The 16,268-nt window shown below is 39.1% G+C and overlaps 1 protein-coding gene across 3 annotated transcripts in view; it reads left to right on the top strand.

Annotated features, from left to right (window-relative positions):
- Window positions 1-16,268, top strand: part of LOC124146378 (glutamate receptor ionotropic, NMDA 2B-like) — a 140,405-nt gene that overhangs the window by 57,758 nt on the left and 66,379 nt on the right. The window contains exon 1 of one of the 3 annotated variants that reach the window (XM_046516643.2): window positions 9,000-9,190. The exons of the other annotated variants lie outside the window; for them this stretch is intronic. The gene's annotated coding sequence lies outside the window, so the exon portion shown is untranslated. Of the gene's footprint in view, window positions 1-8,999; window positions 9,191-16,268 lie in introns of those variants that run through there. 3 annotated transcript variants of the gene reach the window in all.

Raw genomic sequence — 16,268 nt, 5'->3', positions numbered from 1 at the left:
CACAAGTGAGAATGATAACCCCAAAATGTGCACGGAGACATTCCTGTGAACACTGAGAGCGTCACCCAAGAGTTTGCAGGTTTGAAAATGAGATGCCGCGGCTTCATTTGAGATGCAGATAGACAAGATAAGGTAGATGAAGATTGTCATATCATGAAATGATCTTGATCGGAGTCTCGGATGAAGACTCGTCAATACGTGCCTTCCCGAGCAGGAGCCTCTTCTATGACTCTCTCCCATTATACCTGTCATCTAGCAAAACTAATTAGGGACATAATTTACCTACAAATAATACATAACAGTTTTTCCTCAGTTTAGAAACAACTATCATGGTGATTTGATATGTTAACTAATTGCCAACTACTATAAATAAACATCGAAAATAATTACAGCCTGTTCGTTATTATTTGTCTCAAGATGTGTCAATACATAGCAGTAAAGAGCATATCCTGAAATCTATATAAGCAATAGTTTCTGGAAGAGCATTCCCCAAATCCCCCAAGTTAACTCAAGCGCTTTACGCTCTCGGTTCAGCTGCTCACCATAGCGATATTCATGTGGGTGCCTACACTTTTATTAAGTGTAACTTAGGCATTAAAAAGTGTTTGTTACCTACCGCTGTACAGCAGTAATCCATACATTCCATCGCGCCCTGTACACAATCGAATGTTGATTGTAAACAAGCAAAGCCTTTAATCTGAACGGCACCATTTGCAGTGAAATCGTGCAGATTTAAAAAATCATAATAAACTAATGTCTAATTTGTAGAAATAGAAGTCCTCACCACAGTGAAGCCGATATTAATGCGGAAACCCCGCATTTTGGACGGACATACATACAGACAGACAGACACACATACACGTACGTACGTAAGTACATACCTACGTACATACATACATACATACATAATGCCGATGCAACGTTACGTTTTAACTCACTCACTCACATACTGACATGCCACAATGCCGCAGATTAACATGGACAACCAAACGTCACATTTTAGACACATTCCACTGACTCTAGGCCTGTCATCTTCCATGTTTTATACCATTATGCCGAGTGCCAAATAGGTTAACAAGTACCATCATTTAACGAATTTTGGGATGACGCGGTCAGGGGATCGAACCACCGATCTTCGGCTATCCGGCCAGCACTCTATCCACAATACCACGGAGGCGGTTCCACCTTCACGACTTATTTGCACAGTTTGAGAAAATGGGAACATTTAGATATAACATAAATATTCACCAGCTTACGTAATAGGAGGCCCGTGAAGATCCGGGGTAGAGTAGGTCTTCAGCAACCCATGCTTGCCGTAAAAGGCGACTACGCTTGTCGTTAAAGGCGACTAACGGGATCGGGTGGTCAGGTTCGCTGACTTGGTTGATGCATGTCATCGGTCCCAATTGCGTGGATTCATGCTCATGTTGTCAATCACTGGATTGTCTTGACCAGACTCGATTATTTACAGACCGCCGTCATATAGCTGGAATATTGCTGAGTGCGGCGTTAAACAACAAACCAAAACCAAAAACGTAATAGGATCACATTTTAAAATAAATCAGGTTTATCGCTTTAGAATGTTGATTTACAAATACCTTACTGTAAGCATGACATAGCTGAGACATCAACCGTATTGGCTAACCAGAGAACGGAACAGTCCGTGGCATGTTCCTCGTTGATAGCAAGGTATATTTTACGAACCGGACTGTATTTGCAATTAGTACGTGTAAGTGTATATCATTTATGTTGACAGAAACACTTCAAGGGCAATCACAGAGGCAGTTTTACCCCTCCCTTCTGCAAAGCAATGTTTTCCACACCTGTGGCGTTGTTCCACACAGGTGTTGGGAAGCCCGTCGCTGTACAAACACGCTGTCTAAACATCTTGTTGAGATGAGATCGTTTGTAGCTGTGATCCCTCCTTGCTGTTACAACATAACTCTATCGTGATAGCTGTGATCAATACTATTAATCAATTTTAGAGCACTTCACGGAGGTCAGAAATGTATACGGTTACAAAGTGTTGAATGAGTATCGACATCTTTTCTGGCTCCATTTTCCAATTGCATCGAAGATGTTGTCTTGAACATGCTTCTTGGGAGCTTAAAGTAAATAAAAAGGTTATATTTCCTTCAGAACACAATTGTTCCATTTCAGATCTCAACACTGAGCATCGTGATGTTTGTAAGCTCACATTTGTATCGATTGAGCTCAACTGTCCGACACAAAATGTTGTTGTGATATCTAAATTGGTAGAACTATCGACAATACTAACAATCTATTTGGCATGCTGAAATCCTCCCCAACCTTTCATTCCAAGGTGATATTTGCTGTTAAAAGATTTACCAAACATGGGGAGAAGGTGCCTCTTCAGCGTGTTAATGTAAAGAAGTTGATTATCGGGTTATTATACGGTCCCTATTATACAGATATCTCACGCACGCATTGAAGAGAAGCGGCAATCGGTCTCACTCATTGAAAACACTCCATACAGTATTACCAAGGCTTGAAGTGCTGATTGCTCACAGTCCTGACTCCAGTCAAGTAGAAAAGACATCTCCTCCACATTTCACTATGTAAATCACACTGATTCGGGCAATGCTTCTCCTATTTCCTGCAATGCTAAACAGCTTCTCACAGACGTCCTCTTGCATTGCCAAGAGAGCAGTATTCACATATGGGCTATCCGAAAAGACACTGCAGTCGTTTGTTAAGTACTACTCAGCATAGTCTCCTCGGTCAGATACCACAATCGTGTTGTCTTACATACTGGCACAGTGTTCTATACACAACTGATACCAACTAACTTGGTAAGACATTCACTTGAATGAAATTATGTGAAATTCCGTTAGTCCTGACTCGCCTCCTTGACCTTGGCCAGTGTGAACGTGTATATATTGGACATAGATCAGATACCCATAATCTGGACGATTTCGCTGGCAACAGACTTTGTTGGATAGTCTGCTTGGTTATATTTAAAGTTACTCAAGTAACAAGGTTCTCAGGTTGTCATAGTGGTTTATAGTGTGGACTATAGAGTCAGACAATTTAACTGTTTTAAAGTTAATAATACGCCGTCTGACACCATTAAGATTTGGATTTTAAGATTTTAGCAAGGTTAATTCTGTCAGTTATTCCGCTTATGACCGACGAACAGTATGCTTATCACGCTGAACGTGTGATGGAAAGACCACGACAAATTTCCTCAGGCTATTACACAATTGTTTTTTAGAACCCTTGTCAGATCTGTTTGTTATTATGTCTCTGCAAACTCTTCTAGCGTGCTACTGGTCATTTACTTCACGAATCCAACTAGTTTTTCACAATTAACAGAGAAATATTCCAAGAATGCTATTACAGAGGCGACTCTATAATCATGGCAATATTTACCTCACTGCAAGACTATTGATTGGAATTTGCATTTTATCGGTTCTTTCAGAAATAATGCTCTTCCCCATTGTCGCACAATGATTGTTAGTGACTTGCCGTTCAGGTACTATTTCCCAACGTGGTTCCCGGTAGTAATAGGGGGTCTCGAGATGTCATCAGAGACTGACGCTCGGAATCGAAATGCAATACAGAACAGTCTTGACAGCAGCCACCATCCAAGTATCGGCAGCAAAAGAAAATGCCATATTTCTTGGTGTCCCTTCACTCAGCTGATCGTTAGCGACGTTTCATTTGGCTTCTTTTCTGTGTTATAGTTGTCTGAACTCTCACAGCTCCGCACATGCAGCCCTAAAAATGGACTTAAGAAGGTCACTTTTTTTTGCCCAGTCTAATAGTGCGCGTTTTATATATTCATTGTGTGACGACCTCTTGGTTCGGTAGTTTAATTGACCTGCCTCATACTTGTGCTTTATGTATGTGAACATTTGTAATTTTTCTAATTTGTAAATGTCTTTTTTTCACAAGATGCAGAGAGCCGATTTTATGGTGAGTTATGAATGACACATTTGTTTGAAGATAATATCCTTAGCGTTAGCAGTGTCGATATTATTAGAAGAAAGCAGTTTTATTGTCTGAAATAACACGATACGCTCAACACATTCAGCTGGGATACTTAAAGACCAATGTGAAATGACGGTTGCAGCATATAGAACAGACACATTGAATTAATAACTGTTTATATACATGGTAATGTCTCTATAACACACAAATAGCAGTTAAATTAGAAATAACCAACTGATTTTGACTCTCAGGATCACGTTCTTGTCTTGTTTGATTACATCGTCATGATTGTATTTGCAGATAATTATTTTTTATTATTATATACAAAGCACAAAATCTAAAACGAAGCTTAAGTTGAGTTTTGATATGACTAATGAGTGATAACTTCAACGTCGGGCTATTTGCGAAAACAGAAACTTCAACATTCAAGAAACTCATTGCCCAACCATCCGTCACTAATACTATAATACATATCATATATTTTAAGCTGACCTGACGTTCGATTAGTTTGTTGTCCGCTGTAGTAAGTATAAGGAAGTGTACAAAACAATCATTGGAAACACTTTTAATGGTTTCAAAACCGTACAGAGGTATGTTTATTTTGCAGTGTGGGTTGTATTCTAAACCTTAGTTTTGTGCGATTATACATGTTGCAGGGGAGGACAATAGCTCCAAAATCCAAAATAATTTTATAAAATACTTCAAACGTTATCCATACTTTCACATAATGTTCCATGGTGTGATTTGTACCGTTCTGGAATGGGAAAAAACCCAACCCATCTGAACGGATTTCTCTTGTAGCCGTTCTGTATTCATCATAACGAGCCATCAACCTCAAGTCGAAGATTATGACAGGGTTGTAAACGAAGGAATTTGCCACAGTCTCCTAAATTTGATCCATCATATGATAGGAAGACGCCCCCCGGAGCCCACCGACGTAGAGGAGTCAGCATGACCTAGTCTTCTATATTGCTTCTCTGCGGGCACTTCTATGGAACCCACATTAAGATGTCTTGTATGATCAGACTGATATGTTTACCTCTTTTGTAAAAAGTATTTCCTAACATCAATGTTTGAGAATTCCACTATTCTATTACTTGCAGCTTATGCAAATCGAAACTTAAAAGCTCGGATATAAAATCCCAGCTTTTCGTTTAAAACATGTATTGGTGATTAGGATTTGTGGCTTTAGAACATCCCTAATTTTCCAGCTGAGTTGCAGTTGTTTGATACAGTTAGTGGAACAAAGGGTACTCGTGATTGAAGCATCATAGCCATGTGTCCATATTAATTGTCGAACAAGACAGATAGATGTCCTCGCGACCATTGGCACTGTGAACGCTGCCCATGCAAATTGGTTGTAATTATGCATACACCAATAACATGAGTGTGCCCATGGGATTTGTGCTCAAACGAAATGCTCCTAGGGTTGTTCGGGATTGTTGATATATTGTTAGTTTCGCTCAGTACGACGTGCTAATCACGTTGGAGTCTTCGCCTTGAGGAAACACAGTCAAGCTACCCCTCTTCTGATCGTTCTCGGTGCCAAACTGTAAAGACCTTGCTATGATAGTTTGATCTTCAAGGAATAAACACCCCGTGAATTCTCTATTTATTCCAGCAGTGTATTTCTTGTAGCAGTGATTACACCGAAGAAGGTTTACAAGATGACATAGGGCTTTCACGCGTGCGAAAGTGAGGAAAGATTTAGTATTCTCATTTACTCAGTTTGAATCAGACTCATAAATTGACTCATGAATACGACATTTCAGTGATGTTAAGAAGAAATGCCATTAACGATATCTGCAATTCTTCGTCATCTAATCGTTGAAGAGTGGAGAAGGAATTTTGTTAGCGACCAATTTTATGGTTTGTGCGCTTCGTCACAGCGTGAGGTTTAATCCCTCAAAGACACTGTCCCCAATGGTAAACTTCTCAATATGTTTTATTTTCATGAAAAAAAACCACACCACCATTCTCAAAGGATATTTCTTAAAAGTGAATGCCGGAAAGAAACAACCCAGTAATACATTGGATTAAAGTTGCAACTCTGCACGAAGGCAAACATGCTAAAGTTGAACTGATACAAATTAATGACAAGTCCAGAAAAAGTTGACACGATAAAGCGCTATCGTTATTTGATTAATAAGACTACACAAGTAATAAATGACAGTTGGAAATATTGCAGTAGAGTATAACGTTATATTAACACATGTGAGTGCATGGTTATGTCAGAATGCACATTGTATGACTCAATGAAGCATCTTCTATCAAGCCGAGATATATACGATCCACCAACAATGCCATCTGTTTCAGAATAACGACATATTTAGATACATGGGGGCGGCGGAATAACCTAATGGTTGAATCGTTCGCTCCTCGCGCTCCTCACCCGATTATCCGGCTTCGATTCCCAAAATGAGTACAATGTGTGAAGGTCCTTCCTGGTGTCCCACGATGTGATATTGCTGGAATATTTGCTAAAAACGGCGTAACTACGTACTAAATTTAAGATATATGCACGTATAATAAAGATGTATGCAAAAGGATGAATAGGTTCACCACCTATCTGGTGAGGGAAGTTATCTGTATCCACAGTTATTACAAACAAGTTAACGATATTGGCAACCTGCTGCATCTCCTACTTGGCCACGGGGCACGGGTGGCCCAGTCGTCTAAGGCGCCGCGATTCGCTTTGCAGAGTTGCGTCTCTTGGGCGCGCCAGAAACTTATGATTGTGGGTTGGAATCTCGATGCTCTATCCACTAGATCGAATCCCGGTTCGCCCCGATTATGTTTCTAGGTTTGTCAGCACCATACCCGTGCTCGTGGGTTTCACCGAAGTGGTAAACGTCTGAGACCTGCATCACTTCGGGCTTTCCTCCCACATTAAGCTGACACGCCGTGATATGACTAGAATACTGTTAAAAGCGGCGTTAAACCCAACCCACTCACTCACTCACTTCTACTTGGCCATCACTACACAGCAAGCAGGCATGTATCGCCACTGTCGGGTACTCTGTGGACACCAAACAATGCCAACACATAGGGCTTAACTGTAGGGCTTGGTTATTTGTTGTCCGTAATGGCGTTCCATACATACATCAAACAGAATTGCATAATTGTGTTTACAACGTACTCTTGTATTATTACAAACCTAATAAACATTCCTTTGGAAAATACTAAGCATATGTTGAATATTTAAGAATGGTTCATGTATTTGAATTGAATGTCTAATATGATCTTTTCGATTGAATGTCTTCTATAAAATATACATAATGTATACCCCGCTTCTGATATTAGAAAGCAAAAAGTGAATATACATGTATGATATATCAAAACTACCCACTATAAACTTGAACGTACATCACAATCAACATTAAATCACCTAATTTAAAATTGTTATTGGGATGTTTCAGTCCATTACATTTTTTTCACTGCCGTACTAAGTGTCTTGTTGGTGTGCCTGATATAGATTAATTTAAATAATTATACATCCTTACACTCCAGTGAGCGTGTAAACAATTGTAATGCTATTACAAAAATAATTCATTAGCTTTCAACTAATACAGGGAATTACGGACGAGTTGTGAAAAAAAGTTAACATGATAAACCAATATCGTCATTTGAATATTCCGGCTGCACATGTGGTTAGTGGTACTTAATTGTGTATACTGCAGTAACGCATAACGTTACATTTACACATGTGCATGCATGGATGTGTCAGGGTGCACATTGTATGAGTCATGAGACGCGTCTACTATCAAGCCGAGACTAGCATGTTGGTAACGGCGCTTCTCACGCCACATGCTCGGGTTTGATTCCCACACGGTACAACATGTGGATCCTCTTTCTGATATCACCAGATGTGATTTTGCTGGGATGTTGTTAAAACGACGTAATAAGGCAACACTCACTTTTTGAAATATGAAATATACGCATACAACATGGATATATGTAAAGTTAATATTGAGAATAGTTTCATCAACTGTCTGGTGAGTAACTAATCAACTATCTGCATCCACAGTTATCACATATCTGCATCCACAGTTATCACATAAACATCATTTGTAATCTGCTGCATCACCTACTGTGCCATGGCTGTACAGATGTATACATGCAGAGCCACTGTCTAGAACTCGGGGGACACTAAATCATGCCAACACACACGGCTTAACTATAGGTTATTTGTTGTCTGTAATGGTGTTCCATAGATACTTCAAACCAAAGTGCATAATGGTGCTTCCAAATTAGTCCTGTTGCATTATGGAAGACTGAATAAACATTCTGTCCGAAACTACTGTGAATATATTGACAGAATTACCAAAATTACCAAAACAATTCATTTTCTGATCATGAATTTTAGAGAAGAAAATGAATGTTCCATACACAAAATACACAGAATATATGTTGAACGGTTATTACAATAAACATTCTACATTCTCATTGTTTGTTTGTTCGTGTGATCCGCACATTGGTAAAAACGATGGAAGTCCATGGTATGCTATCTATCTATCTATCTATCTCTCCATCTATCTATCTATCTATCTATCTATCTATCTATCTATCTATCTATCTATCTATCTATCTAACTGATATCTGATATCTGATAATCATCTCACAGCTGAAAATGGTAGCTGTGTGAGACGTACAAACTAAAAGCACTTGATGACGGAGATAATAAATAATAAAAAATAATAAAAATAATAAACATGACGTATGCTTCTGAAGATTTCTCCAAAAGATATTCACGCGGCGATAAATACACAAAATTAACAATATGATTTAAGAAAGAACGAAAATTGTATGCAAGAAAGTAGAGATGATCAATATATAATCAGAAACAGTGCACATGCTTTGGTCCAATTACGGTGTTGGTGGGAGAATCATCCCTACACATCTTTCCTGTCTATAACTTTAACTGATGCAGCTAACTGAAAGCCAGCGGTGTCGTGAATAAGCGATAGCGTGATCCTGTATACCAGCGGCAAGTCTGTTACACGTAACAGTGGCGAGATATTCAACAGGTATCAGGAGTTGTTCCCCTGGATCAATATCTAGATGACTGGCGGTGTTGCCGCCGCTATAAGCAGCATCTGTGTTGTGGATAGGACACAGTCGGTTAGGTGGCAGCGCTGGGATATGAGTGGTGTTGGTGCTTCTCCAGAACCATCAAAGAAGTCACAGGAAAACTTGTGTTCTCACTTCATCAACTGAGGCATCTCTTCACCTGCCTGTAAGTGTCCTTTCATTGGTATTACTGATAGAACATGATGTTGATGATGTGCAGCCATGTATGAATGGGGGTCGTGGTTTCACGATTAGCGTGTAGCAGCTGATTCCCTGTGTAATAATTGATTTACAAATTGTGCTTTATTCATTATATAAGAGCCTGTGCAATAATTAAATTTGCCATCTGTCAGTGTTTTGGATTTCAGATTGTTCAAGTCCAAATGTATTTTGTTTATGATGCACGGAAAGTGTATTTCAGTGTATGTCACATTCATGTACATTTGTACATGCATGTGTATTTACAAACGGAGCTTGTCTCCATTTTGTTAATCTGAAAGTGGCAGCTTCTTAGCCCGGCTTTGACACAAATCTCAAAGCCACCGTCCCTGAGGGCGTCGACTGTTTAACTATTTTGACGAAACGTTATTAGTTTGTTATTTAGGCATTCTGCATGGATCTCGGAATTGTGTTGAAATGACAGCTAATTGATTTGAGCAGTGACAAAGCTGACCATGGTTTTCCATTGTCAGTCACAGTTAGTATTGTGTCTGTGCATCACTTTCATGTATTTACTGTACAAAAGTTGGCTTCATCTCACATGTCATTGTATTCGTGATTTTTCATTGGATCCTTTTTCATTCAAGTAACAACACTCTGCACATGGGCTAGGAAAGTGTACGTTTTACGGTAAAATCATTTTTGCAACAAATTGTAAACATAGAAGGTCTTTTATGATAACCGAAAACACACAGCCAATATATATGTATATATAATAACAAATAGCAGAAGGAAATAAATCATAGTTCACTCAAGCTCGTGTCAGTGACCTCAATATGAAATGAATTTTCATGGTGCAATTTAGACATAGCCTTTAGGAACAACTTTATCATTATAAGTATATCTGTGTAAACGTTAGAACAATCTCACACTGTTTATGTATACACATGCGTACGTAGAATATTAAAAGTATGTATCTACTTTTATGGTGAGACTTGACTAGTGCAACGGGCGAGTGGCTTACATGTTAAACCATTTAGACATTTGGGAATGTATCACAACCATATATGATAGGTTTGGATCCTTTACTCTTGTCCCTATCAATCATTCATAACTGCATTTATTACTTATTCAGATATCTAAGTAGTTGCTATTTTAATTACATGGCGTGTGATAATATTAACCCTGGTATAAATAAATGCAGTAAACAAACAACCATACTAATATATTAGTGCCGTTATTCACATTATAAAACATATACAAAATTTAAAGAATAAAAACAGAGATCAGTAGCTCAAAAAAAAAATATGCTTCACAGAAGAAGTTCAATAACGCTCGATTTCTTCATATGACTATAGCTAATGTCATAGTAGGTGGGTATTGCAACACACAACCTTCCAATTATGGGTGTTCTTTAACTTGTTTTGAGTGGTATATACAGACCGTAGTGGCCATATTATTACGATGGTGTAAGTGCACTGTCATCACCATGACACATGTAACAGTTAACCTTCCAGAATTCCCCAAGCAGAAAGAGGAATTAAACAGAAGTGTGTTTATCTTGGCTGAGGTTTCTGTGGGAGGTAATAATTTACGTTATACGTAGTGCTGTTTCAAAGGAGTTCCTGAGACGCCACTGATGTCAACCCAAACTCATAGAGCGATCAACTTTCTCACAATTAGCCTGCTGGGGGTTATGCTCTAAGGCAACTTTTATCCGACGATTCGGAAACTCAGGGCATATCATTTCACTCACAGATTCCCTGATGCAATAAAGTAAGGCAGCCAGTTCTGCAATAAAATCTCAAAACATAATTCTCAGAGGTTTAACACTACACGTGCAGAAAGATTACAAAATTCATTTTTGTGTCAAGTTTGGTAATTTATTTCACATTTGGGATTGTAATACGATCTCTAACCTGTGTTTACTAGGTACGACACGTGCGTTAAAGACCGTGTGCTTTATTATCTTTGAGTTGATACACTTTATGTCATGTGCGAAACACAGCTTACGTGTGTAAAGTGATACTTCATACAGGCAGTGGGCTAGCCTAGTGGATAAAGCGTTTGCTTGTCACGTCTAAGGCCCGGGTTCGATTCCCCACATCGGTACAATATGTGAAGCCCATTTCTGGTGTTCCCCGCCGTGCTAAAAGCGGCGTAAAACCATACTCACGCACTGATACTTCATAACTAGGTTATTTTCTTTCCCGTGAAGATCCGGGGTAGAATATGCCTTCCGCAACCCATGCTTGCCGTAAAAGGCGACTGTGCTTGTCGTTGGAGGCTACGAACAGGATCGGGTGGTCATGCTAGCTGACTTGGTTGATGCATGTCATCGTATCCCAATCGAAGCTCATGATGTCAATCACTGGATTGTCTGGTCCCGATTCGATTATTTACAGACCGCCGTCATACAGCTGCAATATTGCTGAGTGCGGCGTTAAACAACAAATAAACAAACACACAATCATAACTGTTTTATGGGATGTCTCGATGGTCAACTCAACATCAACAATGTTACCCTTGAAACTGATGTGACCATGAAGCAGTTATTGCATATTTATCGTCAGAAAATCATATCAAGGGAGCTTCCCGGGAACAGGGATTGATTACATGTGTATAGGGAGTTGTTTCTTTAAATTCGTACATCCTGAAACGATTGGACATTGGTGTCTTCAGGACACATTGAATGAATACCTGCATCATGTGAATACATTCTGCATGGGAATGACATGGTAGAGTTTTGAAAGCCAACTGCTCCTGTAACATTGAATGGAAGCAACTAAGTTTTTACACCACATTTTAAATACAACATGCTAGATGTTAAATCGTGCGTGTCAGCACGAGAACAGATGGTAGGGTTTGAAGTTAATACTTAATGACATACATGTATTATTATTATGGAACCGTTTGCGTAAAATGAGCTGCATAAGATTAATTTTAAAATGTAATAAAATACGCATTGCAATCATCATAAATATGATCATTTATCGCATTTTGGGCACATCAGTTACGGGTCGTTTTACTCATTCAATTAAAGTGACAAATATATAAGCCAAATAGCTTTAAAACATTATAAACGCTTACTCACATGACGTCTACTATATATATATAATGTTCATAAGCAGCAGCTCTCATGCCCATCCAAACAATAAACTTCATCCAGTCACCCATTAGTTTGTCTGGCTTTGTCGCCTGAAGTTACAATCCCAAACGCATTCTTTGAAGACGTGCATAACTGAGAAGTCAGCTGCAGTGTTATTCCTTGAAGGGGACAGGTGGATGCCAACTGATTTCATTAACGCAGTGCCCAAGGATGATTGGTCATCTGTGGTGCTTCAAACACTGTATTAAGTGACAGAACGTCCTTACTGTGTCGCCCCGCCGTCGTTGTCGTTGCGAACTTTGCCTATATACCCACTCCAACTGTCGATAAATGTTTACGATATGTTTATAGAGACATCCTTTGTTCCTGAGCCCATTAGGGTACAACTCACTTTACCGACGTCACTGAGTTTGGCGCCCTTGTCGAAAATACGATGTTTTGTATTCTTGAAATAACTGGTTATTTTGCTGTGTGTTTCTCACACTAAATTGACGCTTACCCCGAGGGTACGGGTGACAGTTGAGTTGCGTCCCATAGGTTTGCAGGAAACCATTGGTCGTGGGTTCGATTCCATGGTTTGTGTCTTTCCTATATATCCTTTCTCGTGTGCCTCACCAACGTGACACTCGTCTTAGTCCGTCATCAAACTAGGCGTTCCTCCGCATTTAGATGACACGCTGTAATGTAACTGAAATGCTTTATTGCAGCGTTGAAACTCACTCACTCATTCACTCACTCACGCACTCACTCGCGCACTCACTCGCGCACTCACTCACTCACTGTTTTAAATAGTCAACAAACTGAGAACGCCTTTACTGTTATGAAGCACATATTCTGAAGTAGGCTGCTTTACAATATTCATAACAGCCCCAAAGAATTAGTAAGTTCGCCAAATCTATTTTCGAACGGGGGAACGAATAATGCAGAAATACTATGTGCCAATTCTGTCCAAGCATTATGTGTGAAACTAAAGCAACTCAATTTCTTCTCGCAGCCAATACAAGAAGCATTGTTATATTACGTGACTGTTTTATAAAATATATCATTGTGAGCAATAGAAATACGACGATGGCAATATTGATACACAGGCACTGGACATTGTGGTGGTGATGTGATACCCCAATACGAAGCAAGCATCTGAATCTGTAGCGTGCCATATCAGTATTCTAGTCACCCCTCAGCTCCACAATTAAAGAGAAGCTGTCAGTACTATTCCGGTCGTTATGATCGGCGAGGGTTAAACTGGCAGTCAGTTTAACTCTCGTTAATTCATCATAAAACATCTAAGTATCAACTACCGTTAATAGTCGAGAGGAAATGCCGTTCTGAACCCTTGAGTGGTTTAATGTGTGTCTGTGTTTCAAGTGAACATATTATAGTCAATTAGATGGACAATGACATTTGTATGGTTTGAAAACTTTATTGACTAAAATATTATGTGTTAACTATAATATACAACTGGAATTCTATACATTTTGTAATGTATGCCTTTGCTAGAATTAGATCTGTCTATAGCTAGGTTATCTACGGTTCCTAACCTCTCTAGTGATAGGGCGCATGCATAAAACGCGATACATGATTCCTGTATCCATAGATAGCGAGTATGGTGCGCTTTGTATATAACCCCTGTGGTCTTAGAGAGTGTGTTTGAAGCACGTTTGAAGAACCTCTGTGATTATAGAGAGTGTGTTTGAAGCATGATACATAATCCCTTTAATCCAAGGGAGTGTGTTTCAAGCACAATGCATTGAGTATAATTCTGTGACCATAAGGCATGTGTTTGAAGCACACACATACAACTTTTGATCATACGGAGTGTGTTTGAAGCACGACACATACAGCCTTTGATCATAAGGAGTGCGCCTGAAGCACATACATACAACCTTTGATCATAAAGAGTTTGTTTGAAGCACATACAGTGTACATACAACCTTAGACCATAAGGAGTGCGTCTGAAGCACATACATACAACTTTTGATCATAAAGAGTGTGTCTGAAGCACATGCATACAACCTTTGATCATAAAGAGTGTGTCTGAAGCACATGCATACAACCTTTGATGCATACAATCTTTGATCATCACGATACATACAGCCTTTGATCATAAGGAGTGCGCCTGAAGCACATACATACAACTTTTGATCATACGGAGTGTGTTTGAAGCACATACATACAACCTTTGATCATCACGATACATACTGCCTTTGATCATAAGGAGTGTGCCTGAAGCACATACATACAACCTTTGATCATAAGGAGTGTGTTTGAAGCACGACACATACAGCCTTTGATCATAAAGAGTTTGTTTGAAGCACATACAGTGTACATACAACCTTAGACCATAAGGAGTGCGTCTGAAGCACATACATACAACTTTTGATCATAAAGAGTGCGCCTGAAGCACATACATACAACTTTTGATCATACGGAGTGTGTTTGAAGCACATACATACAACCTTTGATCATCACGATACATACTGCCTTTGATCATAAGGAGTGCGCCTGAAGCACAAACATACAACCTTTGATCATAAGGAGTGTGTCTGAAGCACATACATACAAATTTTGATCACGCGGAGTGTGTTTGAAGCACATACTTACAACCTTTGATCATCGCGATACATACAGCCTTTGATCATAAGGAGTGCGTTTGAAGCACATACATACAACCTTTGATCATAAAGAGTGTTTGAAGCACGATACATACAGCATTTGATCATAAGGAGTGTGTTTGAAGCACATATATACAAAACAGCCTCTGTGGTCTTATGATGTTTGTTTGAAACATGAAACAAACAACATTTGATCATCAGGAATGTGTTTGAATCATCTGCAGAGACTGTGTTTAGGGAGAATGAGAATTCCCTATTTTGACTTGTACTGTATGTTCCCCTGTTTTGACTTGTACTGTATGTTCCCCTGTTTTGACTTGCCTTTGTGTGTGTTTGTGACGGGTGCCACTGCTCACCTTTTCGCGAACACCTGGTACCACCACTATTTGATCGTAATTCATAAACACATAATCGGGATCACACAATGGATCTGCGTTTTGTAGAGATTTATTATTATTACGAGATGGGTTTAATCGCCTTTGATTGGACATGATACATACAGTTCAACATCCGTGTCAACGGGGATGTATTTGAAGCACGGTGCTGAATCACTGTGATCATGGGGTGTGTGTTTGAAGAACAATACATACAGTTTTAGCTTTGTGTATGTTTGCAACTCTGCGTTCGCAGAAAGTGTGTTGGAATACATAATCTCAGTGTGTATATGAAGAATATGGCACGATGCATAACATCGGTGTTTACAACAAGTATGATTTAAGCTCGATATATAATAACTGTTTTTGATGGAAGAAATTATCGATGCACAACCTCAGTGTTTATTGTAAGACATGTTTGAAGGTGGGTGCATGACCTCAGTGTATATTGTAAGCATATTTGAAGGTGGATGCATGACCTCAGTGTTTTTATGAAGTATGTTTGAAGGCCGATGCATAAACTCAGTATTTATTTGATATGAGTTTGATGCCAAGATACATATACAAAAATGTATGTTAGTGTTTATGGGAAGTATGTTTAAAAGCTGGGTGCATAGTATCAATGTTTACAGGAAGTATGTAAAAATCTTTATGCGTAACCTCAGTGTTTATTGGAAATGTGTTTGAAGCTCGATGCACATCTACAGTGTTTATAGAGAAGTACGTTTAAAGCGTGAGGCACATCCCCAGTGTTTATAGGGAAGTATTTTTAACTTCGACGCATATCAACAGTGTTGATAGGAAGTATGTTTAAAGCCCCATACATAGTAACAGTGTTTATAGGAAGTATGTTTGAAGCTCGATGCAAAGAAATAGTGTTTATAGGGAAGTGCGTGAGGCATATCCCCAGTGTTTATATGGAAGTATGTTTGAAGCTCGATGCATAATTTCAGTGTTAATTGTAAATGTGTTTGAAGCTCGATGCAAAGG

The sequence above is a fragment of the Haliotis rufescens genome, unplaced genomic scaffold (assembly GCF_023055435.1).
Source record: "Haliotis rufescens isolate VD_foot unplaced genomic scaffold, xgHalRufe1.0.p SCAF_11, whole genome shotgun sequence".
Classification (NCBI taxonomy): domain Eukaryota; kingdom Metazoa; phylum Mollusca; class Gastropoda; order Lepetellida; family Haliotidae; genus Haliotis; species Haliotis rufescens.
The sequence above is the reverse complement of the archived record's forward strand: the minus strand, read 5'-3'. Positions and strand labels throughout refer to the sequence as shown.